Below are 10260 nucleotides of genomic sequence, written 5' to 3'. Positions count from 1 at the left end.
TTAGTCACAAATGATCTTTCAGAGACATTAGGAGTGAAGCTAAAGAGCACGGAAGGGCGCGCAGCGGTGGCTGCCGGCAGTTCAAATTTCAGGTCGTCTCCAAGCGTGGAGTGAAGGGCACTCAACCAAGGGCAGAGAGAGAGGAGGGGATGAAGATGGTATCAGCACAAAAGAAGCTGGGGAGGGCAGAACACACCAAGGTCAGCAGGAAGAAAGAGCTTTGACTCAGTGCCTAGAACACAGCAGGAAATACTGACAGGTATAATGAGACTCAATTCATGTCTGTCTGATCTAACAGAGAGAATTGGGAACAAACCATAGGACCTAATAGAACAGGAAGTGGGAGACTATCAGACCCTAAGATGATTTAGATTCATCTTACAATCTCTCCCAGATCCTAAGGCTAAGGAGTGAATTCATGGTGCCCAGAAAGTCTGAGCCCATAGACCCAGTCCTGGCTGATCAAATCCCCAAAGAGGAACACAATAAGCAATGCACAGCCCAATAAGACTCTTCCCAATATGCCCATAGCCATATGCTCAAGGCCTGGAACAGTGTCTGGCACACAGCAAGTGCTCAATAGATGTGATGGTTTGCCACACCACCTCCAGGAGGTTCAGTGTGACAGGTTCCACAGACTGAGGTGATTCACCTCAAAAGGGGGAGGCCTCCTGGAACAGGTTGTGGAACTCTTTCCCCGGAGAAAAATTACTGAGTCATAGTTCTCTTGGCAACTTATGTGTTTTATGTTTTCTATTCCTTTTCCTATATACTAGATGTTCTTGATAGCCTAGGACAAGATCTTAAGCGAGAATAATGGGTATGAAACCATCCCTTGAGATGGAGGCACTAACCATGACCTCATCTCTGGGGAAACCAGCGCTTCACTTTATAAATCATTTACAAGTTCGTATTGATAGATAAAAACTTTCCCAACAGTAAAATTTCATATGACTACACGTGTGTCATCAGAAGTGGGCTTTGGTATATTGTTTTAGAAAGCTTTCAATAAAAAGAATTAAAATAGTTTAAATTTACGTTTTGAAGATTTACAAAAAGAACAGGTACTAGAAGTTAAATAATAACTGACCATAAAAATTTATTAAGCTGCTCTTGGAATTATGCCGCTAGCCTTGGATGATTTTTGTGCTTTATTGTGCCAAGTGACTATGATGGTATCTATCCTATCCGTGACTGCTTCATTGAACATAATCTTCTCAGAGTTGTAATAATTGTTTGTTTATGTATAAAAACCCTTGATTGACAGCTGCAAAATACACTCCGATTCAAACTGCCTCTGTGTTTGTTTCTGTTTGTCACTGCCGAATCCTTACCCACCTAGCCTTTGAGAATCCTCATCCCAGGGACCCCAATACCTGACTGGGGTGGTCTGTGACAATGATTAATCTTGGCTATCACCTTAATTGATTGACAGACACTTAGATTAGAAAAGCATACTCCTGTATATGTCTGTGAGCATATTCCAGAGAGACTCTTGAGAGAAGATCTGCCATGAATGTGGGCAGCACAACCCAATACAAGCTGAGTGTCCAGAAGGAGTAAAAGGTGGGATGGTTTTAGTAAAAATGGCCCCATAGGCTCATATATTTGAATGCTTGATCATCAGGGAGTGGCGCTACTTGGGAAGGATTAGGAGGTGTGGCCTTGTTGGAGGAAATGTGTCACTGGTGGGGTGAGCTTTGGGGTCTCCCTTTCTCTTCCTGCACGGGAATCTGGATGGAAAACTCTCAGCTACTTCTCCAGCATCTGCCTGCCTGTCTGCTCCCATGCTTCCTGCCATGATGAAAATGAGCTCAAACTGTAAGCCAGGTCTGGTTAAATGTTTTCTGTATAAGTGCCCCAAGGCCTATGAGAGAGTGTTTGGGAGAGGGTGGAGATGGCCTGAGGAGGACGCTTTTCAGAGCAGTCTGCGAGTGCAGGACCTGGAGACACAGCTTGCTGATACAATGCTACCTCAACCAGGGATGGTAGGAAAGCATGCTGGCTAGACCCCGGGGTCCTGAGGCCTAGCTTATTCCCCAGGAATCCCCTGGAGCATCCCCGATTCCTTTATCCATTCTTCAACCATGGAGTTCTCTCCCTTCTCGCTTTGCAGAAGGTCTGGGCCCCCACTCCCATCCTGCCTCTCCCGGGCCTGCGCAGGGAAGCAAAGGTTCTGGGCCTCCTTCTCCTCATCCTCCCAACGCTCGGCCACCTTGGCCATTAGCCCTTGCCGATCCCCACATGGCACACAGTGCCAGTCACACTCAGCCCCTCCCCCTGCAGCGTGGCCACCGCAGGATCCACATTCCGCTATTCGCAGGGGCTGATGACCACATGGACTCCATCCTAGGCCAAACTTTGGGCACAGGCAAAGCCAATCCTGCAGGCAGGCAGAATAAAAGTGAGCCTCACCCCTCTCCAGCACATTCTTGGAAATCTACAAAGATGTGGATAACCTGCTCTACACGTCTGAGTCTTTCCACGGAGGCCAAGGTCTGTCCGTGTAAGAGGTTAAGACTCCGGGAGATGAGAACGCTCACCCGCCATGGACCCTGTGAACACAGCTGCATGCTTAGCCAGGCCTCTGCTCTCCACTGCTCAGCATCCTCAGAGAGCCCAGTGCTTGGGTGAGACAGGCACCCTTGGGCCCAAACCACTACTCGGAGCATGGTGAATAGGCTGGATACTGCTGGATCCTGCTACCCGGAGGAAAGAGTCCATTTCTACTTCATGGTGGTGACATTAATGAGACAGTCTCCTACCTCCAACCCACAACACCCCACACACACACCTCTTAGGAAGCCAAGGCTGCCAGCAGAGGGTAACAGGAAGCCCAGCTAGACAGAGTGAATCTCTAATTCCTGTGTCTCAGGTCAGGAAATGGGCCCATGAAAATCTCACAGCTATAAAATTGACACATAAGAGCTGGGTCTCAGGGGCAGAGTATTTGCCTGGTGCCTGTGAGCCCCGAGCTCCATCCCTAGCACCCAAGAAAGGAAAGGGGAAGGAAGGGAAGGGAAGAGGATGAGAGGGGGGGTGGAGGAAGAAAGGGAGGGAAGGAAGAAAAGAATAAAACGAAGCTCCATATAAGGCAGTGAATTAACAGCCCTATTGGTTCAACTGAATAAAAGAAAAGTAGTCAGGTTAATACACAATAATCTCTATTCCTAAAAGAGGTAATAACTGAACAATGAACTTAATGATCCAGGTGAGAACCCCCACAAGGAAGCAGGCAGGAGAGCCCATGAACAACTCCACAGCACATGGCTAGGGTGTTAGGGCCAAGATCAGCAGGAGGTGCGGCAAAGTGTGCCCTCCCCAACACCAGCGATGCCACAGAACAACTAACTGGAGAAGGAGTGAGACCAAGGGCTGGACAAACGGCAGGAGAGAGACAGGGGACTATACGAGCTGTAAAGTGAGACACACAGAAGCCTGAAGCGGGAATTCTCAGTGGAGCTAGATGAGCTGGGAGTGGAAAGAGGGAAGCGCTGAGGCTGCGTATACCACAGGCAGAGAGAAAGAAGGATTAGAGCAAGCTGTGAAGCTGGAGGCTAAAGTGTGACAGGTGCAGCCCCAAACAGAGATGCCCTGCATGCTGGCCTCCAGCTGACTCCGTTGAAGCCTTCAGGAAAAGGTCTCCTATTCACTCAGAGAGAGCAATACTAAAGGAAAATCTGTCTCCTCCCCCCACCCCCAGCCAGGCTCCTAAAACAAGCCCAGGGTTCCAGGAAGTCTGCTGCTGGTAAGATTCAGAAAAGCAGGTAATAGGAATGGGTCCCCTCAGACTCCCACTTCCCACTTTCTGATCCATTTAAATGTCTGCTTTATCGCTTGCTGTTGAGCGTCCCCTAGGTTGTAAGTACTTACACATTTAAAAGGGAGGCCAAAGGGGACATGTAAAGGTAAAAATACTTATTAAGTTTTTCAAGCTGTCTGTTCCCATCTGCGGATACACATAAATTGAGTGTGGGTATATGCTTTTGTGCATTTCGGCTCCCAAACGGAGACGGGAAATTCAGGCACCTTCCCTGGCCAGCCTGATTTTGCTTGATCATAAATGCAGAGTGTCATGTACCTATGATCTTTATTAACTCTCAGATATCATAGGGTCACCCTTCAAGATCAGATGTCCTGTTGATGCAAGAGGAACTTGTAAAAATAAAATTGATACTATAAAGGATTTACTAATAAACTTGCTTAGCAAATATTAAGTTATCAATTAAAGAAAGAAAGAAAAATGGCTCCAGAAGATCGGGCTGTACTCAAGCCTATAGGACATTTTTTTAATTAGTGATTGATGCGGAGGACCCAGCCCATTGTGGGTGGTACCATCCCCGGGCTGATGATCCTGAGATCTATAATAAAACAGGCTGAGCAAGCCATGAGGAGCAAGCCAGTAAGCAGCACCCTTCTATAGCTCCTGCATCAGCTCCTGCCTCCAAGTTCCTGTCCTGCTTGAGTTCCCATCCTGACTTCCTTCAGTGATGAACAGCAATGAGCAAGTGTAAAGCCCAATCAACCCTTACCAAACCCAGAGATGCTCCTGCCTCTGCCTCTGCCTCTGCCTCTGCCTCTGCCTCTGCCTCTGCCTCTGCCTCTGCCTCTGCCTCTGCCTCTGCCTCTGCCTCTGCCTCTGCCTCTGCCTCTGCCTCTGCCTCTGCCTCTGCCTCTGCCTCTGCCTCTGCCTCTGCCTCTGCCTCTGCCTCTGCCTCTGCCTCTGCCTCTGCCTCTGCCTCTGCCTCGAGTGGCAGGATAAAAGGTGTACACTGATTCTTTTTAAACTCACTAATCTTGGAACCTAGAGCGATAACTCAGCCCTTGAAGACTCATGGTTAAAAATGAATGAATTTGGTTCAATTCCCAGCACCCACACTTTAGATAGAGTTTCCCAGTTTCTTCATGGGTTGTATTTATGGTTAATGTTTATTTTGGTAGTAAAAAGAACTTGAATTTCAAAAACCGTTGTTTCTTAAAACTCAGAATCTTAGCAAAGTTGTTACCTTAGTTAAAGAAAGAAATCCCTAATCTTATGGGATCTTCTTGTTTATTATAAACTGTTTAAAAAAGACAATGGCAATTAAAATATAAAAGTTAATAGACATTCACCTTATAAGTGATTAAATGTCTTTGATATGCCTAGAACTGTACTTATAGTCATGTCTAATATAAATGTTATCTATTTATAGAGACAAGATTGGAGGAAGAGGACAGTTTATCTCTCTCACAATACAGACTTCTGTAAAAATAAAACCTGGTTATGGAAAATGGATTAAATGTACATACCCTGATCCTGCATGGCACTGCATCCTGTCTCAAGTAGATCTAAGCTCACCAAACAACTAGCATGGGACCTCCACAGCAGTCTAGTTGGCCATTCCTTTATCCGGGCCTTCAATTCTCCTCCTCTTAGTAAACGTAATCCCAATGTTGAGAGATCAATATACCTAACTCTATACGTCCCAGGGCAATTTCCAATAAAGATAATACAGAGGCTCTGCCATATGACCAGCTGAACTAAGGACATTCATTCAAACACTAAGTTACAGGTGTCATCATTTGCCTCCATCACACAAGGAAAACTGCCCTAGAAATAGGGGCCTATACCAAATAACTCACTTTAGTCCCATTCCCTGCCTCCCGTACAACACAAGACTGCTGAGTTTTCGAACAAATATGTGTATGCTTATAATTAACTGAACAGGTACCTGTACCCTTGACTTTATCTCATCCACTGTTCCCTCATCCCCCCAAAACCCCAGTCTAAGAAAGATATCCAGCTTGTCTCTCTGGGCGTCCTTTCAGGTCTCAGAACAGTAACAGCTGGACTGGGGGCTTCTTGACATCATTAACTTCTCTGCCTCACCTCACAGCTTTCAGAAAGCCTTCAAGAAATGTCAGATCAGCTCAACCCCACTCAGGATCATCTCGATTCTTTGGTCAAAGAGGGCTAGACCTCCCCACTCCTGGCCCTGGAGGGATCTGCATGGTCCTCCATGAGCAGAGCTGCTTCTATACCAACAGATCAAAATTGGTTGAGACAGGAAACAAAGACTTAGGACCAGACACAGAATTGGGCAACGAGTCCCCTCCTGTGGGTGGGCTCTGAGTTCTCCCCCACTGGAGCTCCTCCCAGTGCTCATCCCTTTGCTCCTGATTATCCTCAGAGTCAGGGCTTTTACCGTATTTACAGTTTTAGCGTATTTGCAATTTTACGGTGTCTTTTAAACTTTTTGGCAGAAGTTCCTCCTGAGTCACCTTCCCACACCATCCAGTCCACCATACAAGATGAAGTAAAGATGATGTTTCTGTCACAGTCCTTCCATCCCAGGAACCAAAAATAATGCCCCATACACATCCACCAGCAGGAAGTAGCCAGATCCAACATGGTGCTCCCTATACTTCATAAAGGAAAAATCCTTCCAAAACAAGGGCCCTAAAATAAGCCTATGGTTCTAGTAAATCTGCTACTGGGGAAATTTCGGAAAATATCTGACCTGTCTGGCTTATCTTCCACCCTATAGTTTTGAAAAGCAGTTTATCCACAACAGTTTCTGGGTCTGGCAAAGCTATGGTCCTTTCCCATCCCCACTCAATAACAAAATCTCCTCTCAGTCTCTAGGCTGTGAGCTCTCCTGCGCCTCTGGTCACGAGGCATCCCTCTCCAGACCCTGGAACTCTGCTCTTGCCATTGAAGTCAATCTGAGCTTTCATTCTTCCTCTCTCTGTCAGAGAGGTCTGCCCACTTTAATTCTTACAGACACCCCATGAAAAGCTAGCTGGGGAGGGACCAGCTATGATGACATGACCAAGGACTGGAGACACCATGAGCAGGGAGATGCTGGATCAGTACAGGCAGGTGCGTGTAAGGCTGCCCCTGACTCCCCAGGATAACCAGGAGGTGGCCACCACTTACTGGTCTAGTGAACAAAGCAGAGACTGAGAGAGAAACTGCTGAACCCAGTCCAGGGAGAGAAACTTGATCAAAAGGCAGTTTGTTTAAACCCTACCAGGAAACTGGATACCCATAAATCAGGTTTCATTGATTTGTCCCGGATTACAAACTCTCCCTCTTCCACTCGCACAGTTTGATACGTGTAGTACACAGTTTTGACAGGTATCAAAGCAATCTGTTCCATCAAGGAAGCAACTCAGACTGTCCTGTCATCAGAGTTCTTATCTAGTGTACTTTTATTTTACTTTTTTTTTTTTTAAATCTTCACTCTTGCATGAATCTCTTAAGAGAGAATAGGATGATGTTGTTTGGTTCGTATACTGCTTTGGTAGGCTTCATGGTTGTCAGTTTTCTTCGGCACCTACTCTAAGTGTATGCTCTGCTGGTCATGCTATGCGCAATTCATAACACATTTTCTGCTTCTCTGACTTCTTCTTTACCAGCCCCTCTTCTTTTGACTTAACGTGGCTTCCAAACGCTTTAATAGTAACCCTTGAACTTTGGATTCTAACAATATCGCCACTTTCTTCTTCCACCTGCTTTCCTCAGCTTGATTATTTTTCTCAACTGATTAATACCTATCATTAGCCTATCCATCCCAGTCTTCGTAACTATAGTGCCAAGGAAGTGAACCTCAAAAGACCAGACAGGAGCTGATCTGATGCAATCACGCCACCAACACCCAGGATGATTTTAGTGGAGAGCACCCCTGAGCATCTATCAGGGCAAGGTTTTATAGAAAGCAGCAATCAGGGAATGAGTGTTTCTAGCCCAACAAGCATCTGATTGGCGAGCTCCTGAGCCTTTAGCATAATGGGCTGGTGCTGGGAGTCAAAGCATAGACTTAACTTCTGCTTCCCTCTGCATTGGTGGTTGTTAGGCAAGGGGCAGGCTTGTTGGATTAACCTGGAAATGCTGGATTTGTTGGGGGAGATGAACCAAGAGATTTAGGTCTTGTTGGAGTTAGCCTAGAAACTAGAGCTAAGCTTGGGTTTGGTTGGGAGGTAACTTGGAAACTGATGCTAGATACTGGACTGTTAGTTTACCTGAGTTCACACTTAGGTCAGGTTCCCTGAGATAGAGTTTGAACCCAGAAACTCTCTCATAGCAAGTGTCTTAGCACACACCATACAACCCTTGTTCCTTTGCTCCTGGTAGTTATTGGAGCTAAAGGAACAACCGCCTAGCCAGCTACTACACTATTTCATGACAAGCCTAAGCAGCAATTCAGTTGCCACTGCAGTTAAGATTTTACTCTTGGAGTGATGTTGGGAACTGTACCTACCCCCTAAGCATGTGACCTGAGAGGGTTTAGCTGATAAAGTGGAGAGGAACCATCTCTGCCACACTATAACTTAATTATACTTGAACACTGCAAATTGAACTGAAAGAATATGGAAAATAAAAAAAAAAAACAACAACAACAAAAAGGCCAGGCAGTGGTGGTGCACACCTTTAATCCCAGCACTCACAAGAGAGAGGCAGGAGGATCTCTCAGTTCAAGGCCTGGTCTATATAGTGAGCTCCAAGATAGCCAGAGCTACATTGAAATGCCCTGTCTGGATAAATAAATAATCAACCAGAAAGATGACTTGGTGGGAAAAGCCAAGTGGCTCCTGCCACCACACCTAGCGGCCTGAGTTCCTTTTGTGCAGAGGACTCACATTCAGTTTCCAGTGCCCACATGATGACTTGGAACTGTTCAGATCCGGGTGGAAGCCAAGAAAACTCACTCACTTCAGATACCAAAGCTTAAAGATGAAAGCTTTGTTTTCTGAGCACTCAGGGAGGCAGCCAGCTCAGCATCTGAACCTTGTCCCCAAAGGGAGATTAGACAAGATTTTTTATAATATGGGAACATAAAGCAAGGGGGACCAGGCTGGGCTGTTGCATTGACCAATTAACACTGGTGACTGGGCCTTATCTGGATCACCTGGTTTCAGGGTCCTTGAGTCAGCTTTTGCAGTCAGTCGGGTAAACTCCTGGACTTTGACCTGGAATCTAGAATGATAAAGGAACAAAGGAGTGGGCAAACTGCAGGTAGTCAGTTAAGTCTAGACAGGCAGCCCATTCATGACTCGTGTGCCTTAGTTTAGGCAACCGGATAAAGCATCTTCCCTCTGTACATCCTTTACCGGTTAACAGACAAACATAAAACATCTGGAGAAGCGGCATAGGAGTTGGTTCTGCGTCCTGGAAACATGAACTCAGTTTTGATCCTAGTGGAGCTTATCCCCTAGATGGCTGGACTCAGGAAACTCCCTCCTAACAATAGCCGTCTGTAGCTCCAGTTCCAGGAGACCTGATGCCCTCTTCTGGTTCCTTGGGCACCAAGCATGCATCTGGCACACACACATACATGCCGATAAAAGTCATGCACATAAAACAAAAACAAGAGATCTTCCTTAAAAATAAATAGATATAGGTGAACCTTTAAAAGTTAAAAAAAAATTTATCCTAATGCTGAGTTTGTATGTTGTTTGTATTAGACATAGGGAATTTTTCTAATATATATATTCAAGCCAGGCAGTGGTGGCACACATCTTTAATCCCAGAACTCAGGACAGCCTGATCTACAGAGTTAAGTTTCAGGACAGCCAAGGCTACACAGAGAAACCCTGTCTCAAAAAAACAAAAAACAAAAAACAAAAAACAAAAACAAACAAAAAACTCTTGCTGCCCCTAGAGGCGCTGCAGGTGTGGCTGCTGTGTCTCGTTGTGCCAGTAGGTGGCAGAAAGGAGCGAGGCTAGTCTATACTCGCTGTTCTGACCTATGAACAGCTGAATGATTCGTAGTTAAAACTCCCCGAAAAGGAGGAGCCTGTGACGACTCCTCTCACCAGGTTGGGCGCAACCAGTCTGGGCACAGGCCCAGATGGGCTCCCAGGGTGGGGAGCAAGCTGGAGGGAGGACAGACAAACCCCACCTGGGGCAATGAGCCAGGGACTAGAAGAACCCTGCTTGGAACTGCAAGTTCCGGGCAGGAATGAGTCAAAGACAGACAACTCCCAAATGGGGCCAAATGGGGACAGGAGCGAGCCTGAGACAACACCGGTCCAGCCCCATGGGTCCCAAAAAGGGAGCTAGCCTGAGATGACCACCAATCTTGCACGGCGCAAGCCTGGGGCAGGCAGACCATGCCAGAGATGACCCCTACCGAATAATATAATTGGCTTTGAATTGCACGGGTGGGACATAGCGCTCCTGAGCACACTCCTGAGATGACCCCAAACACTCAGAGACCTCAGGAGCCACTTAGAGGAGCAAACAAGTGGTGGAGAAATGCAAGAGAACGAGAAACA

At 46.4% G+C, this 10260-nt stretch overlaps 1 non-coding gene across 1 annotated transcript; it reads left to right on the top strand.

The window, feature by feature from the left end:
• The first annotated feature begins 9633 nt into the window (after positions 1-9633).
• LOC115029310 (small nucleolar RNA SNORA17) lies at positions 9634-9762 on the top strand. The gene has a single exon (XR_003834884.1). It is a non-coding gene; the product is annotated as a small nucleolar RNA SNORA17 (small nucleolar RNA).
• The last annotated feature ends 498 nt before the right edge of the window (positions 9763-10260 follow it).

The sequence above is a fragment of the Mus caroli genome, unplaced genomic scaffold, assembly GCF_978045245.1.
Source record: "Mus caroli unplaced genomic scaffold, Mus_caroli_1 scaffold_12, whole genome shotgun sequence".
Classification (NCBI taxonomy): Eukaryota; Metazoa; Chordata; class Mammalia; order Rodentia; family Muridae; genus Mus; species Mus caroli.
The sequence above is the reverse complement of the archived record's forward strand: the minus strand, read 5'-3'. Positions and strand labels throughout refer to the sequence as shown.